Genomic DNA, 12,769 nt, shown 5'->3' with positions numbered 1-12,769 from the left:
TGACAAAAAGCAGCAATATTTCAGTCATACCCTTCCTCTGACAGTTCACCAACTCTTTCCACTCACTCCCTATTATTTCAGCTGAGTATGGAGACTGTTCTTTTGGTTTGACAACTCCATCATTCCATTCTCTTCCTTCTTTTTCTTCAGGTGTAGGCTCTGCTGGTGCTTTGCAACCTCTTTCTCCATCTTCCGCAAGTCACATCAGCCTTTTGGGTATCCACACTGGCTTTCAGCACCCCAAGAAAAAACCAGAAACATAACCTCGGCTCCATGAGCAATTCAAATGGTCAGATATAACATCTTTCCAAAGAACTGTGACCCTGAATTGTTTTGAAGGGGCCCAAAAACATTTTCAGCAGTAAGGTTATCCTTGCCTAAATTGAAAAAAATGCTTAAGTTTATAAAATAGAAGATAAAATATTGAGTAGTCATACTACCCTACTTTCCCTCCTTTGTTTTTTTTTATTTTTCTTTATCTCTGTGTTTTTTATTAATTAGATTTATTTATTTATTTTACATTCGGACTGCAGTTTCTCCTCCCTCCTCTCCTTCCATTACCTCCTCCCTCCTCATCCTCAAATTTCCCAATTTACTCCTCCTGCATTTTTGTTCAGAAAGGGTGCAGGCCGTTCATAGGTATCAACAAAACATATCATATCAAGTTGAGGCAGGACTAAGGCTCTCCTTGTATTAAGACTGGAAAAGGCAACTCATTATGTGAAATAGGTTCCCTAGAGCCAGTCAAAGCATTAGGGACAGTGCCTGTTCCCACTGCTAGGAGTCACACAAGTAGACCAAGCTATACAACTGTCAGGGCCTACGTTGGTTCCTTTTAGGGTCCTTAGTTGTCCATCCAGACTCTGTGAGTTCCTATGAGCCCAGGTTAGTTAGTTCTGTTGGTTCCCTTGTGATATCCTTGAGTATTCAAAACTAATAATAAATCTCCATGTCATGATTTGGGAGCTGGTTAGTGGCCCAAAAGAAAAATACTGCTGCAGATGGGGATTGAATTGAATCTACAGATTATTTTGTTAACATAGCCATTTTTACTATGTTTATCCTACCAAACCATAAACATGGGAGATCTTTCTGTCTTCTGAAATCTTTTCCAATTTCTTCTTTCAAAGATCTGAAGTTCTGGTCATACAGGTCTTTTGCTTGTTTGGTTAAAGTTACCTCAATATATTTTATATTACTTGTGACTATATTACTTGTGGGTGTTATTTCTCTGATTTATTTCTCAACCCAATTATTGTTTGTATATGAGAGGGCTACTGATCCTTTTGAGTTAATCTTGTATCCAAACACATTGGTGAAGGTGTTTATCAGTTGTAGGAATTCCATGGTAGAACTTTTTGGGTTGCTTTTTTATACTATAATATCATCTGCAAATAATGGTACTTTAACTTCTTCCTTTCCAGTACATAGCCCCTTGATATCCTTTTGTTGTTATGTTTATCTAGAACATAAAGTACTGTATTGAATAGATATGGAGAAAGTGGACAGCCTTTTCTTCTTCCTGATTTTAGTGAAATTGCTTTGAGTTTCTCTCCATTTAATTTTATATTGGCAGATGACTTTCTGTATATTGCTTTTATTATGTTTTGGTATATTACTTGTATCTCTGATCTCTCCAAATATTTTATCATGGAGTGCTGTATTTTTTCAAAGGCTATTTCTGCATCTAATGATATGATCATGTGGGGTTTTTTCATTTTGTTTATATGGTGGATTATATGGACAAAATTTCATATGTTGAGCTATTTTTGTATCTCTGAGATGAAGCCTTCTTGATCATGGTGAATGTGTTCTTTGATTTAGTTTGCAATTATTTTGTTAAGTATTTTTGCATCTATGTCCATGAGAGAAAATGGTCTATAAATCTCTTTCCTTGTTGAATCTTTGTGTGGTTTGGGTATCAGAGTGACTCTGGCATTACAATAAGAAAATAGTAATGTTCCTTCTGTTTCTATTTTGTGAAACAACTTGAGAAGTATTAGTTGTTAAAGCCCGTGTGGCTCCAACACAGAAAACTATCTTCCTTAACTGGACTGAGAAGTATTAGTTGTTAAAGCCCGTGTGGCTCCAACACAGAAAACTATCTTCCTTAACTGGACTGGAGCCGCAAGGAATAATCAGACACAACTTACACAGTCATCATGGAAGGGCAGCTCAGGGTCCTCTCTCCTGACAATCTCCCCGCGTTTATTCTCCAACCAACTTTTATACCAACACATAAACTGAGCGGGGAAAATACATTATTAGATCCGTCTCCGTCTCTTAGGTAACCAGGTGAATGGCCTTTTGTCATGTGTGCATCTACCTGTCTGCTGAGTATGCTAGCTGTCAGGTAGGCCTGAATTAGCATTTCTATAAGATATCCTCCAAATTACAAAGGAAGGAGCACCAAACATCCTGACCTTTGTTAGACAGAGACAGCTTGTCTGCAGAACTATGTGACCCCCTCGGATGGGGCCTATGGCTTTGGTGCCTGGCTGCCACACCATATAGAAATATGGGCCTACAATTAGTATTAGCTCTTCTTTGAAAATATGGTAGAATTCTGTGCTGAAACCATCTGGCCCTGGACTTTTTTTAGTTGACAAACTTTTTTTTTCTTTTTTTAAATTAAATTATATAATTTTACAAATTTTCACCTCTACCCCTCCTCCCATTTCCCTTCCCCTCCTCTCATACCCCCTCCCCCTCCCTCTCCAGTCCAAGGAGCAGTCAGGGTTCCCTTCCCTGTGGGAAGTCCAAGTTCCTCCCCCATCCATCCAGGTCTAGGAAGGTGAGGATCCAAACAGACCAGGTTCCCACAAAGCCAGTACAAGGACAATGGCACTGGGTTTTGATTCTACTGTAGTTGAGAAACTTTTAATGGCTATTTCTATTTCCTTAGAGGTTATAAGTCTGCTTAAATTGTTTATCTGGTAGTTATTTAATTTTGGTATGTGATATCTATCAAAAAATTTGTCCATTTCTTTTATGTTTTCCAATTTTGTGGAGTACAGGTTTTGAAGTGTGACCCAATGATTCTCTGAATTTCTTTAGTGTTCTCCTTGTCATCCCTGATTATGTTATTTTGGATATTCTCTTTGTGTCTTGTAGTTAGATTGGGTAAAGGTTTGTCTTAATTTTCTCAAGGAACCGATTATTTGTTTTATTTATTATTTGTATTGCTTTCTTTGTTTCTATATTATTGATTTCAGCCATCAGTATACTGATGCTGTCTACTCCTCTTAGGTGTGTTTGCTTCTTTTTATTCTGGAGTTTTGGGGTATACTGTCAAGTCACTAGTATGAGATTGCTCCAAATTCCTTATGCAGACACTTAGTGCTATGAACTTTCCTCTTAGGACTGCTTTCATTGTACCCCATAATTTTGGGTATGTTGTGCATTCATTTTCATTAAATTCTAGGAAGTCTTTCATTTCATCTCTACTTCTTCTTTGATCAAACTAGTATCAAAATTCTTGAAAAAGCTTGGCAGTGTATGTAGGAGCATTGTTAGCTTTTTAATATTTTACAGGGGCATAAAATAGCAAAAGCCAGGTTTAAGTCATCCAAAGTATTTTCATTTTCATTGAATTCTAGGAAATCTTTCATTTCTTTCTCTATTTCTTCTTTGAATTCTCTAGTAGCAAAATTCTTGAAAACAGTTGGCAGTGTATGTAGGAGCATTGATAGCTTTTTAATATTTTACAGGGGCATAAAATAGCAAAAGCCAGAGTTAAGTCATCCAAAGTATTTTTTAAGAAATTTATTTTTTCCTGAAGAATACAAATTTAAAAGGTTAATCCATTTTTTATTTTTATAAACAAATCTTTTATCATGTTATTATTCCTGTTTTTATTGTTATCATTATTTTGTAGAAAGCAAAATATCAGCCATATAATGTATAATAAAAGCAAGAGAAGAGGAAACAGTTCTCTAGCTCTTTTCAAAGCAGTAGCAACAAACTTTTGATATAAAGTTGGGCTATTTGTCATAATTCATTTTTTTCCTTGTTGAGTGACTGGCAATAGTTGAGGCATTGTCTGCCCTTGAAGGGCCATAGGCAGAGTAAATCCTTGAGTGTACAAAGGCCCAAAAACAGCAAAGAAGTGGATATAGTCATTAATATTTCTTTTCTTTCAAAAGGGTCAGATGACAGTCTGGCATGTAGCATTATCATTCTCATATGCCAATTGCTTAACAATAAGTATTTCAGATGGGTGGTGGCAGCACATTCCTTTAATTCCAACTCTTTGGAGGCAGAGGCAGGTGGATCTCTGTGAGTTCAAGGCCTACCAGGTCTACAGAGTGAGTTCCAGGACTGCCAAGGATATGCAGAGAAATCCTGTCTTGAAAAAATAAACTAAAAAACAACCTATAAGAGGTAGGCTTCTCATTCCGACTGGACTTGGTGGTCTCCCGTTAGATCTGTCCCACTGTCTCAATGAGTAAAAGCACTCCTCACGGTCCTGGCTTCCTTGCTCATGATCTCCCTCCTTTTGCTCCTCATCAGGACCTTGAGAGCTCAGTCTGGTGCTCCTATGTGGGGCTCTGTCATTTCCTCCATCCAATGCCAGGTGAAGGTTCTATGGTGATATGCAAGATATTCATGAGTATGGCAATAGGATCTGGACATTTCTGGCACCCTCTCCTCAGCTGCCCAAGGAACTAGCTGGGGGCGTCTTGCTGGACACCTGGGAACCCCGATGGAACAGGGGACCAAACTGGACTCTCTGAATGTGGCTGACGGTGGAGGAGGACTGAGAAACCAAGGACAATGAACATGAACTCTACAGCATGGACGGGCTCACTGTGAGCCTTGTCAGTTTGGTTGCTCACCTTCCTGGACTTAGGGGGAGCTGGGAGGACCTTGGACTTAACATAATGAAGGGAACCTTGATGGCTCTTTGTCTTTGGAGAGGGGTGGAGTGGGGGTATGGGTGGAAGGGAGGGGAGGGAAGAGGGAGGAGGAGGGGAGGAGATGGAAATCTGGAATAAAAAAATGAGAAAAAGAAAAAAAATAAAAAAAAGAGGTAGGCTTCTCCAACACAAGTTCCACTCTGCCCCCAAACCCTAGTATTCCCCACAATCTCAGTGGATCTCTTAAACACAGCCTGCTACTACACAGAGAGGACCAAGAGAGGTGAGTGACCAACCAGCTAGCATGACACCCCACTCTATAGGTCCTCCATATGGAAAGGGGACTCCAGACCCCTCTCCCACCTGTCTCAGCTTCTCTAAGAAGTCAGCAGGCCAGTTTCCTGCAAATAGACTGCTCCAACACCCCCACCCCATCCATTGGACTCTGAAAGCTACAAGTTCCATTCTTCCCCAAACCCTTCTATTCCCCCGGCCTTCCCAACCTCAGAGGAATGCAAAAGCACAAGCTGCAAGTACACAGAGAAGACCAAGAGAGGAATTCTGGAGCACAAGTTGTGACTGCACAGAGTGGACTGAGTGTACCAATGGAGCTAACCAAGAGAGCACACCAAGAGAGCAGACCAAGAGAGCAGGCCAAAAGAGCAGGCCAAGAGAGACCTCAGTGGTTCCCTAAGACAAAGACAGTGACAGTACAGAGCAGACCAAGAACACTTCCAAAAGACACAGACAGTCACTAGAAGGATTGGACCAAGAGGCAAAGATACTGCAGGCACCAATCTGAGGAAGAGATGCAAGAATTCATCCAACAACCTTAAAAGCAACATAGTAACACCAAGAATCCAGTGGTCATATGACAGGAAGACTTGATCATCCTAACTCAGAAAAAGCAAACTGATTCCAAGAACACATAAAAAAAATCATCCACCATGATCAAGTTGATTTCTTCCCAGAGATGCAGGGCTGGTTCAATATATGAAAATCTATCAATGCCATCCTCCATATAAATAAAATGAAATAAAAAACATTAGATCATTTCAATAGATGCTGAAATAGCATTTGACAAAATTCAACACCCATTCATGATAAAGGTCTTGGAGAGATTAGGGATAAAAGAATTATATCTAAATATAATAAAAGCAATATACATCAAGCCGACAGCTAATATCAAATTAAATTGAAAGAAACTCAAAGCAATTCCACTAAAATCAGGAACAACATAAAGCTGTCCATTCTCTCCATATCTCTTCAACATAGTTCTTGAAGTTTTAGCAATAGCAATAAGACAATAAAAGGAAATCAAGGGGATTCAAATTGGAAAGGAAGAAGCCAAACTTTTGTTATTTGTAGATGATATGACAGTGAACATAAATGACCCCAAAAACTCTACCAGAGAACTCTTACAGCTGATAAATACCTTCAGTGATGTGGCAGGATACAAGATCCACTCAAAAAAATCAGTATCCCTCCTATACACAAATGATAAAGAAGCTGAGAAGGAAATCAGAGAAACATCACCTTTCACAATAGCCACAAATAACATAAAAATATCGGAGGTAACACCAACCAAAAAAGTGAAAGACCTATTTGACATGAACTTTAAATCTTTGAAGAAAGAAATTGAAGAAGCTACCAGAAAATAAAAAGATCTTCCATGTTCTTGGATAAGAAGGATCAACACAGTAAAAATGGCAATCCTACAAAAAGCAATCTTAAGATTCAATGCAATACCCATCAAAATCCCAACAAAATTCTTCACAGACCTTGAAAGAATAATAATCAACTTCATATGGAAAAACAAAAGGCCCAAGATAGCCAAAATAATCCTATACAATAAAGAAACTTCCAGAGGCATAACCATTCCTGACATCAAGCTCTATTACAGAGCTACAATAATGAAAACAGTTTGGTATTGGCATAAAAACAGAGAGGTTGAACAATAGAATCGAATTGAAGACCCAGATATCAATCCACACACCTATGAACACCTGATTTTTGACAAAGAAGCTAAAATTATATAGTAGAGAAAAGAATCTTCAACAAATGGTGCTGGCATAACTGGATGTCAACATGTAGAAGAATAAAAATAGATGCATATCTATTGCCATGCACAAAACTAAAGTCCAAATGGATTAAAGACCTCAATATAAATCTGACCACACTGAACCTAACAGAAGAAAAATTGGGAAGGATTCTTCAATGCATGGGCATAGGAGACCACTTTCTAAATATAACCCTGTAGCATAGACAATAAGAGCAATAACAAATAAATGGGACCTCCTGAAACTGAGAAGCTTTTATAAAGCAAAGGAAACAGTCAATAAGACAAAAAGGCAGCCTACTGAATGGGAAAAGATCTTCACCAACTCCACATCAGACAGAGGACTGATCTCCAAAATCTATAAAGAACTCAAGAAAATAGACATCAAAATTCTAAATAATACAATTAAAAAATGGGGTACAGAACTAAACCGAAAATTCTCAACAGAAGAATCTCAAATAGCCAAAAGACACTTAAAGAAATGTTTAACATCCTTAGCCATCAGGGAAAGCAAATCAAAATGACTCTGAGATATCATCTTACACCAGTCAGATGACTAAGATAAAAAACACCAATGATTGCTTGTACTGAAGAAGATGTGGAATAAGGGGAACTTTCCTCCATTGATGGTGGGAATTCAAATTTGTAGAGCCACTTTGGAAATCAACATTGTGATTTCCTAGAAAATTGGGAATCTACATACTTCAAGACCCAGCAATACCACTCTCGGGCATATACCCAAAGCATGCTCAATAATACTACAAAGGACATTTGTTCAACTATATTCATGGCAGCATTATTTGAAATAACCATAATCTTGAAACAACCTAGATGCCCCTCAATAGAAGAATGGATAAAGAAAATGTGGTACATTTATACAACGGAGTACTACTCAGCAGTAAAACACAATGACATCTTGAAATTTGCATGCAAATATATGGAACTAGAGAAAACCATCTTGAGTGAGGTAATCCAGACGCTGAAAGATGAACATGCTATGTACTCACTCATAAGTGAACACTAGTTGTAAAGCAAATGATAATAAGCCTATAGTCCATGATCCTAGAGAAGTAACAAGGTAGACCCTAAGAAAAATGTACATAGATCCATCTGGAAAGAGGAAATAGATAAAATTGCCTGACAAATTTGAGAGAATGAGGGTGGGAGGAGAAGGGAGGGTAAAAGAGGAAGAGAAAGGGATAGGGGAAGGGGAGAAGAAATTGAGGGAACAGGATATTAGAGATGGAGGAAAGACAGAGATGAGAGCAAGGAAAGATAATTTGATTGAGGGAACCATTGTGGGGCTAGAAAGAATCCTGGCACTAGAGAATCCACAAGGAATCCACAAGGATGACCCCAGCTAAGACCCTAAGCAATAGAGGTAAGGGTTCCTGAACTTTCCTTGCCCTGTAGTCAGACTGATGCATATCTGAAATATCACCATAGAACCTTCATCCAGCAACTGATGGAAACAGGACATAGACCTGCAGTGGAGCACTGGGTTGAGCTCCCAAAATACAGCTGAAGAGTGGAAGGAGTGAGAATATGAGCAAAGGGTTCAAGACCATGATGGAGACACCCACTGAAACTGTTTACCTGAGCTAATGGGAACTCACCAACTAGAGCCAGACAGGGAAGGAACCAGCATAGGACCAAACTAGACCCTCTAAATATGGGTGACAGTTGTATGGCTAGAGCAGACTGAGGGGCCACTGGCAGCAGCACCAAGATTTATCCATACTGCTTGTTCAGGATTTTTGGGAACCCATTCTCTTTGGATGGATAACTTGCTCAGCCTAGATATAGTAGGGAGGGCCTTGGACCTTCCCCAAAGCAATGTGCCTTACCCTCTCTGAGGATTGGGTAGTCGGTGGGGTGGGGGAAAAGGTTGATGGAAGGGAAAGAGGGGAGGGAGTGTGAACTGGGATTGATATGTAAAATGAACAAAGATAGTTTGTTTTCTTTTTAAAAAATAAAATAAATTATAAATAAACACAAGCAGTAAGCATTCCTGCCTCTCTGTGGTGGTTTGAATAGGAATGGCCCTGATATCCTCATGTGTTTGAATGCTTGGGCCATAGGCAGTGGCACTATTAGGAAGTGTAGCCTTGTTGAAATAGGTCTGGCCTTGTTGGAAGATGTGTGTTGCTATGTGAGTGGGCATTGAGGTCTCATATGCTTAGTTTGGGACAAAGAGCTCACTTCCTGCTGCCTGAAGACCAAGATACAGAACTCTCAGCTCCTTTTTCAGCACCATGTTGCCTTCATGCTGCCATGCTTCTCACCATGACGATAACGGATGAAACCTCTGAAAATATAAGCCAGCCCCAATTAAATGTGTTCCGTTATAAGCATCGCTGTGTCATGGTGTCTCTTCACAGCAATAGAGCAGTAACTAAGATACTGTCTAACAACCATAAGATGACTGACTATAAGAAATGAGAAAGAAAACGTTGATATTGCTTATCAGGCTCCTCTCTAATTTTAGAATGTTCCTCTGTCTTTTTTTCTAGAATACGGTAACTTATGACATGCATCCTCACTACCAGAAATCAAAGGTGCTCCTTTTGGGAACAGTCATCATTTTCTCTCTTACCCACATTAGTTCCAGTTATCATTATAATCCTGAGGAAGCGGAGGATGTAATACTTTAGGTGGGGGAGTGGATGACCAGGGGCACTCATCCTTGAGTAGAGCTGACATGTTTACTTTCAATTTTGTTCTGTTGTGCCCTTTCTGACCTTGCATTGGGAAAAACTTTCTTTCTAGCTCATAAGACTTTTTCTTGTGGTTCATTATAGAGCTCATACTCATATAAAGAATCTGTCATAGCCTTTTCTAAATCTTTTGGCTTGTTCTCATTTATTATTTGTATCACAATATGGATCAATGCCCAAGTCATCCAGAATTGCACTGGAATAAGTTCTCCTTGTCTGTGGGTGTCCACTACATTTTCTTGAATTTGTTCCCATACTCCAGGATTTAGAGCACTCTTTTCAAGAAACCAAGGATTATATGTTGTTATTAATTTTCAAAATTCTTGCAGCTGGGCTTCAGACACTGCAGCAGCACTCTTTTATTTTTTTCTGGCAAGATCAACCAGGTAATCACTCTTTTTAAAATAAATGATGTGTCAACTCAGGATACGGTGCTGGTTTCCTGCTTTTAGCACATATTAATCCCTGCTTACCTCCTTCTTCAGGGGTCCTTGAGTCCTCTCGTGCCTTTTTATTCAGACCCTGATTTGGGGACTACTTGTCTACTTTTCAGCTGACCTGTGCAGATCTTGTCTGCTGGACCTGGGATCTGAAGGCCTGAAAGAGGGTCTAATGCTGTAGACAACGGTTTTTTTCAATTTCAATGTACTTTCATGCACAAATGAAACAAGGAAAGTGATGAAGGGTGTTTGAGTTCAGTAAAACATAGAAATAAACATCAGTAAGCACATACTAAATAATAACAGAACAGCCCTTTCCTAGAACTTTCTCAGGACAGACCAAATTTAAATACAATTGCCTGGCATGTACTTATAGATTATATCTGGAAAGCATCAAAGCAAGCAGATGGCCTTATTCAGATTCAGGATTAAATCTGAACAGATTGAGTTTATAGGAATGTTATGACACCCAACGAGAACAAACAAGTCTTGTAAATTAAATTAAATGTTTGTCACAGGAGGCATGAAATCACAACGAAGAACAATCCAGGGAACAAAATGCACCTGAGGTAAAGGCCCTCTGCCTTTTTTTCTGGAGCCTGTCTCATAGTACCAGAAGGCATTGTTCATCATGGGTCATTTCTTTGACAGTATTCCAACACCCTCAAATCTGCCTGCAAACTCACAGCTTCTCTATGATATTGTGTGACCCCATTCTTCTTCTCTTTCCTGTGGATGAGACCTCATTCCTGAGCTCAGTTTTTCATTGCCTTCCAGCAAGATTTCAGCCATCATTCTAGAGCCCTGGTACCAGGCACCATGTCTCCTCAAGTTGTTAAACCTGACCCCATTGAGGGCAGTGCCGACCTACTAAATGTTGAGTCATCTCTGAGTCCTGGGGATGCCCTTGACTACAGGCTATTATGACTTTTCTTTCCCTAAGCCTCATTTGTGGGAACAATAGCATCATTCCTCCTTGGAATACCTCTCAGAAAACTTCCAACCTCTCTACCTGGCACCTGATCTGAAGGGTTCCAAATTTACTCACATTTGCAATCAAATATGGCCTCAATATCACTTAGCCAATTCAAAGGACCATCTAATGGCACCCTAAAGCCCAATATTATTTGAGACTTTTACAACTACTGCAAGCTATTGAAGAAATGGAAAATGATTCCCCATTTCCTATGTTCAAGCTTATCTTTGCTCTAAGCCCTATTTATTTTTTGTCTGACTACTCCCCCAATACTGTGTGGATGTTCTACCATCTCTGACAGGACTCCTAGGTAGTCATCATGGTATCAAGGCAACCCTCCTCCCTCCTTCTGGACATGGGAACCCTCATACTCGTTCCTGAAGTCTGGGGAATCCACCACTCCTTCACAGTCCCCTGTTGTCAGGGCAAGGGAACAGCCTTAACAAGTTCACCAAATTCCACTTTTTCTTATAGATAGTCATGAATACTAGTTTTTAACATTATACCTGGAGTATAAAGTTCAAAAGTTCCCCCCAAGTTGGGCATCTGCCTCCTACTAAGCCTGCTCCCTACTGTGGTGTGCAGTCACTCTCAAGACTAATAGGTTGGACAAGTTAAAAGTCCTGTGTCTGCCCATGCCTGTTCTCAGGTCAGTGGAATTGCAGAACATATGAAACCTAGAGCTGCCATGTGATGTCTTAGATTGCTGCACAGTGTCTACCATGCTACTGCTTGACTCTACCTCCTTCCAACCCTACAGCTACCTGTACTGGAGCAGTGGGGAGGGCCTGTCAAGACTATAGCTCACCTTCTCTATCTATAACCCTGGCACAAAAGGAGTCTCTGAGACTCTCTTCATGGTTTGGGAATCTGGCCAATAGATATGGGCTGTCCTGGAACCCATGGAGTGGGGCCATCCAGGTGAGTTGTGTAGAAAGTTGGGTGTCCATGCCAGTGCAAGAAAAGACAAAGGTATTTTTGACTAGGGGTCAAGATGAATGGAGAAGAAGGCACCTATGATGTCTAAGATAGAGAAATCAGAGGTCCCTGTGAAGGGATGGTAGAAAGGAGAGTATAGGAATTAGATACTATGGGTTATAGAGAAACCACTGCAGATACAATAAGTTGGAGATCCTGAACCAAGTAGTAGGTTCTGCTCAGTTTTTAAACTGTGACTATTGGGACACAAAAGGCTTTTTATTAGGAGGTCAGACATAAGAGGCTAAAGTCCCCTAGGAAATTGAAGAGAGAATGAGTATTAAGCCTGGATTATATAATCAGTAGGGTTTGTAACTGAATGACAAAAGAAAAATGGTGTTTGGCTAGAGAGGGGTTTGGGGTGTCCCATATTCAGGGATATACCAGAGAGGCCAGTAAAGGGAAAATTGTGTCAGATTTGTAGATGATATGACAGTGAACATAAATGACCCCAAAAACTCTACCAGAGAACTCTTACAGCTAATAAATACCTTCAGTGATGTGGCAGGATACAAGATCCACTCAAAAAATCAGTATCCCTCCTATACACAAATGATAAAAAAGCTGAGAGGGAAATGAGAGAAACATCACCTTTTACAATAGCCACAAATAACATGAAATACCTTGGGGTAGCACTAAGCAAAAAAGTGAAAGACCTATTTGACAAGAACTTTAAATCTTTGAAAAAAGAAATTGAAGAAGATACCAGAAAATGGAAATATCTCCCATGCTCTTGGATA

Source organism: Arvicola amphibius, chromosome X (assembly GCF_903992535.2).
Source record: "Arvicola amphibius chromosome X, mArvAmp1.2, whole genome shotgun sequence".
NCBI lineage: Eukaryota > Metazoa > Chordata > Mammalia > Rodentia > Cricetidae > Arvicola > Arvicola amphibius.
This window is presented reverse-complemented; position numbering follows the sequence as displayed.